We start from the raw sequence: 6,196 nt of genomic DNA on the forward strand, positions 1-6,196 counted from the left end.
CATATACAGACTCATGTCCTACTGTCCATCCAAAGAGAAATGAATAAATAATTTTGGTATAATCCCCCAATAATATATAAGAAAGAAGAAATGAAACATAGAAATATTGATACCATGATAATATGGATGAATTTTACAGACATTATTGAGAGGAAGAAGCCAGTTACATAAAGGTATTTGTTGTTTGCTTTCATTTATATTAAATTCTAGAACGATCGTAAAACCAATAATTAGGGATCTGTCGCCCAAGATGGAGTACACACGTGCGATCTTGGCTCACTGGAACTTCCACCTCCTGGATTCAAGTGATTCTCCTGCCTCGGCCTTCCAAATAGCTGGGACTATAGGCGTCTGCCACCATGCCTGGCTAATTTTTGTATTTATACTAGAGGCAGGGTTTGCCATGTGGACCAGGCTGGTCTCGAACTCCTGACCTGAAATGATCGACCCACCTCGGCCTCCCAAAGTGCTGGGATTACAAGCATGAGCCATTGTGCCCGGCCTCAAACACACACACACACACACACACACACACACACACACAAACACACGCTTAGCAATATCTGCGGTGTTTTTTTTTTTTTCTGACTTTATTTTCCCTAATTTGTCAATACCAGATTAATTTTTGAACTCATATATAGGTTTAGCAACATGTAATGCAATCATTTCTCATTTGGATCTTGTGATAAGTAAATCTTCAAATGCCTTAGGAGTTTATAAGTCAAGACAAATATTGGTACATACTTCTTGAGTTATTTATCCTGTTATGATCCCATTCTCAGTTGATTTTTTACATCATAGCAGAACTTACAAGGTTCTTCGTCCATGTGAAAGTTTTGCTGTCACAGCTTCGAATTTGTTCAGCTTATATTGAAGTTTTTCAGCTTATTCAATATTACATATATATACACCAAATATTAGCCATTATGTCAGATTTAAAATTATTTATATTTATACATTTTAACTAAAATTATCATTTTTGTGGAATGAATCAAATATCAAATATTGAATTTGTTGCACATTTATCAAATGAATGTTATTATCATTTGACTCACTGTATTTACCATATGAGATATTATTTATTTTTTTCTTATAGTAAATGAGTCAGTTTTTCTTATATTCTTAAAAACACATCTGGAATTTTAAGTTATTTTAAAAAGCAGGATCAATTTTAAGTTATTTTTAAAAGAGGGGTTTTTAGCAAAAAGGTAAAATGGTGTGATTTCATATACCCATACATAAATTCTTTCTCATTATAAATGAAATCTTACAGTTGAAAGTAAATTTAGAAATCATCAAATAACAGCTGGTGAAATTGAAACCCTGCCTTAAAATATAAATCAAACACCTATCAGAAAACATTTGCAAATTCAAGGTAGGATAGTGCGAAGGAAATGTCTTTTAAAATAGGACTCCATATGAATTAGAGATAGATGTTTTTCTAATTATGCGAAGAATACCATTGGCAGTTTTATAGGAGTAGAATTAAATATATAAATGAATTAAATCTATAAATCTATAAAATGATGAATTTTGGCCTAGAAACAGAGCTCCTCTTAAAGACTTGCTCGAAAAAAGCTAGAATGAAATTCTATTTTGCTCTGTCTCTCTTACCTTCTGACATTCTCTCAGCGGCTGAAATCAACAGCTATCTTTATCCTATGTGTTTCTGTCATATATATCAATACTCTACAACAGAAAGCAGAGTGGAAATTTTAAAAAATGCATCAGTTGTCTTGGAGAGGATCATTTTTCTTAACAATGACATTTAATGTTGCATACAAAACAGCAAAACAAATTATTTTGAGAACACATCAAAAATTTAATTTGTTCTAATTGACTATATACTAGATCACAAAATACTTTTCAATTCACATAAAATCATACATTTACTCATGAATTTATTGATGCAACAAACACTTATCAACTGTCCACTCTATACCAAATATGACTTTAGTCCAAGGGGATGAAACAGGGAGCAAACTCCCTCTGACTACAAAGTTGCTTCCCTTTAGCTTATACCCTAGTGTGGAGAGACAGACAGTGAAATAGCTAATCTACAGAAGATCACTTAGAGATAGATGTGGGAAAAATTGGAGAGTGTAAAGGGGTTTCAAGAGACAGGGTATGATGTGGTGAATCTATGTTTGTTAGATTGACTAAGGGATGCCTCTCTGATTAGATGGCCCACTAACAGTGTATTAATTCCACAGCCCTGTCATAACAAATTGCAACAACTAAGTTGTTTAAATAAGCAGGAATTTATCATCTCCCAGTCCTGGAAGTTAGAAATTAGAAACAGAGGTTTCAGCAGGGCGGTACTCCCTTTGAAACTGTGGGTGGAATGATTATTTGCCTCTTACTAGCTTGCTGGTTTGGGATGTCAATCCTTGGTTTGAAGATGATACACCACTTCAGTCTTTTACTTTGTTCTCACTTGGTGTTCTCCGTGAGTGTCTCTATCTGCTCACATAGTCTTCCCCTTCTGGGTCTTCACAGTATCTTTGTATAAGGAAATCAGTCATATTCAATCAAGAGCCTACCCTGCTCCATTATGACTGCATCTGAACTAATTCCAACTGCAATGACCGTATTTCCTATAAGGTCATATTCTGAGATACTAGGGGCTAGAAATTTGGGAGGTAGCCACAATTCAAATCATAACAAACAGTAAGCTTAAGTACAACAGGAACTGAGCCATGAGAGGATCTACAAAAAGAGCATGACAAGTTGATATTATTGCTCCTAATGCAGAAACTCACTTGGGGTATACACGTAGACACCATTCGTTATAGCTTTCCCCAAATAGTTCTAGTTTATTGTTGTGGTCTCAGTATAAATTTAATAGAAATCATTTAACAAAAAAACTGCATGCACCCTCATGGGACAAGAAATTACATGTTCTTCCTATGTGTAAAAAACACAAGAAGTTCAGGTCACTGTAACAGAGTGAGTATGGAGAAGATTATTTTACAGAGATGGTGATTCAATTGTATATGATTTTGTTTTCCCCGGTAAGGTCTTTGTTTTTAATTTTGCACATCTTGAGAGGGGTTTTTAGCAAAAAGGTAAAATGGTGTATTTATTGTATTATAACACATGGACAAAATCTGCAAAAATCATAACTATAGTTTAACAAATTGTAAAAATGTGAACATATTCAGGTAATCATTGCTAAGGTCAAGAGATGGAGCATTACTAGCAATTTTGAGGTTTCTCCATCATCCCTTCCTAAATATTTCTCCCCTTCCTCACTTAAACACCAAATCATTTATAAATTTTAAACACATAAAACCAAACTGTGTGCATCACTTTGTGTTTGGATAATTTACAACCTATGTGATTGTTAGATTAATACATATTGTTACAATATAATTTATGTATGTATATCACCGTTGATGAGAATTTGTATTGTTTCTAATTTTCAACTTTTATACGGCAATGTAAATAATCTTGTATATGTATTTGGTGTAATTCAGAAGTGAAATTTCTGAGTCACAGGGTATTGGTATGTTTAACTTTAATGAATGCCAAACAGTTTTTTGAAGTGGCTGGATCAATGTACACCCTCCATACAGTGTAAAGTAGTTTTATGGTTTTATATTTTTGCAAAAATTAGTATTGCCATCTGTATTGTTTCATTTCAGATATTCTGATATTTATGAATTATCTTATAATGATCTTAATTTGTATTTCTGTTTTCATAATTATAAGATGTTTGAAATATTTTGTTTAGTGAACATTTGACCTGGCTGATTTAGGAAATGTTACCTCAATTTTTTGTTGTTGTTGCTTGTTTATTCAGTGTAAAGAGGTTTGTTTTTAATTGTGTGTATGTAACATTAGACAAAATTATTTAAAGTCAATAAATTTTTATTCAAGGAATTCCAAGTTGTGATTTCTTCCACTGTCCATTAAGGTCACTTTAGATCCTCCAAAGAGCCGGAGTCAAAAGATTTATCTTCAAGTTAGCCTTTTTTTTTTTTCTCTCCGAGATGGAGTGTCGATTTGCCGCCCAGGCTGAAGTGCGGTGGCGCCATCTCGGCTCACTGCAAGCTCCGCCTCCGGGGTTCACGCCATTTTCCTGCCTCAGCCTCCGGAGCAGTTGGGACTACAGGCGCCCGCCACCACACCCGGCAAGTTAGCCCTTTTTAATGAAATGATGCTTATTTTATTTTATTTTATTTTTATTATTATAGTTTAAGTTCTAGGGTGCATGTGCATAACGTGCAGGTTTGTTACATATGTATACTTGTGCCATGTTGCTGTGCTGCACCCATCAACTCGTCAGCACCCAACAACTCGTCATTTACATCAGGTATAACTCCCAATGCAATCCCTCCCCCCTCCCCTTCCCATGATAGGCCCCGGTGTGTGATGTCCCCCTTCCCGAGTCCAAGTGATCTCATTGTTCAGTTCCCACCTATGAGTGAGAACATGCGGTGTTTGGTTTTCTGTTCTTGTGATAGTTTGCTATGAATGATGGTTTCCAGCTGCATCCATGTCCCTACAAAGGACACAAACATCCTTTTTTATGGCTGCATAGTATTCCATGGTGTATATGTGCCACATTTTCTTAATCCAGTATGTCACTGATGGACATTTGGGTTGATTCCAAGTCTTTGCTATTGTGAATAGTGCTGCAATGATGCTTATTTTAATCCAGTTGTCCTTTACAACCCATAATTCTTTTATTTTGGTTTCTGTCATCTCCTTTTCATATGGGGATACTGATGAAGACTTCAAAATTCACCAAGAATCTTTGGGATCTAATTTCTTCAACCAATTTACTTTAGGGTCCTTTTTATTATAGATGGTGGATCTGCCTGGTTCTCAATTCGACACCCTCTCTTACCATGTATGAGTTCAAATCATATTCATTCCTAAACGATCACACTCAAGAACAGTATAGATGTGTGGAATATGCCAGTCCATTTAACTCCAGACATCATGTTCTCAAGATAAAAGCCTTTAAATAAAAAGCCATTGTATGTATGGTCAACATGGAACTGGAATGCAAAATTAATCCTGCTGAGGATTTCCCTCATATCCCATGCTCTTTATCTATTCTACAGTCCTAGAATCAATCTGTTTTTTTTTTTTTTTAAATTAAGAGACAGAGTCTGTCTTTGTTACCCAGGCTGGAGTACAGTGGTGCCATCAATGCTCAGTGCAGCCTCCAACTCCTGGGCTCAATCCTTTTTCCTCAGCCTCCACTTCCTGAGTAGCTGCAACTACAGGCACATGCCCCAATACCCAGCTAATTTTTAAATTTTTGTGGAGATGAAGTGTTTCTTACTATCTTGCCCAGGCTGGTCTTGAACTCCTGGTTTTAAGCAATACTCCCACCTTGGTGTGGGGATTGCAGGCTTGAGCAGGCTTGAGCCACTGCGCCTGGCCTGGAACCAACATTTATGGCTATCAATACCCCCATCAGTTAACTGTCTCAGGTATCATAATATCCCTTCTTATATGTATCAAAACTCATACTGAACTATTAGTTCTGTGTTGCAAAAGAGGATTTATGTTTTGCACCTATCCATAAGTCTTTGTCCACAAGACCTCAACGTTTTTGACTCTCATTGTAGTGAATACTTTATTATTTCCCAACTCTACGATTGTGCTAAAAACTATTGACTATATACTTTAAACAGTTGCATTCTATAATGTTTCAATTTTTCTACATAAATATGCTTTAAAATTATTTTTAAAATACAAAAAGAGGGTGTTTTATTGGTATCATAGTAGACAGAGAAGTAGACTAAACCAGTGGATACAAACCTGCACAAATAAAGATACGTGATTTATGACACAGTTGAAGCTACAAACTTTTAGGATACAGACTATTTGATGTCTACAATCAAATAAACTTAATTTTTCTCCTACAGTATAAATAATCAATTCAGTATTTATATATATGTTGTTACAAACTGAATATTGTGTATCTCCCAAAATTCAATATTAAAATCTAATCCTCAATATGATCCTCTTTGGAGTTGGATCCTTTGGGCCATAAAGGTAGTCCTTTAATGAATGCAATTAGTGCCCTTAAAAAAGAGGCCAGAGCACTAGCTTGTCATCTTTCTGCAATGTAGGGTAAGTTGAGCACACACAAACCTCCAGTAGTGGGGAAGGCAATAAATTTCCAGTAGGGAAAATTGAGCTCTGACATGCTTTTTTCTACTTGTTCTAGTCT

At 35.5% G+C, this 6,196-nt stretch overlaps 1 pseudogene; it reads right to left on the bottom strand.

Annotated features, from left to right (window-relative positions):
• Positions 1-5,457: 5,457 nt before the first annotated feature.
• LOC116275148 lies at positions 5,458-5,550 on the bottom strand (annotated as a pseudogene).
• Positions 5,551-6,196: the final 646 nt, after the last annotated feature.

Source organism: Papio anubis, chromosome 5 (assembly GCF_008728515.1).
Source record: "Papio anubis isolate 15944 chromosome 5, Panubis1.0, whole genome shotgun sequence".
Taxonomy (NCBI): Eukaryota; Metazoa; Chordata; class Mammalia; order Primates; family Cercopithecidae; genus Papio; species Papio anubis.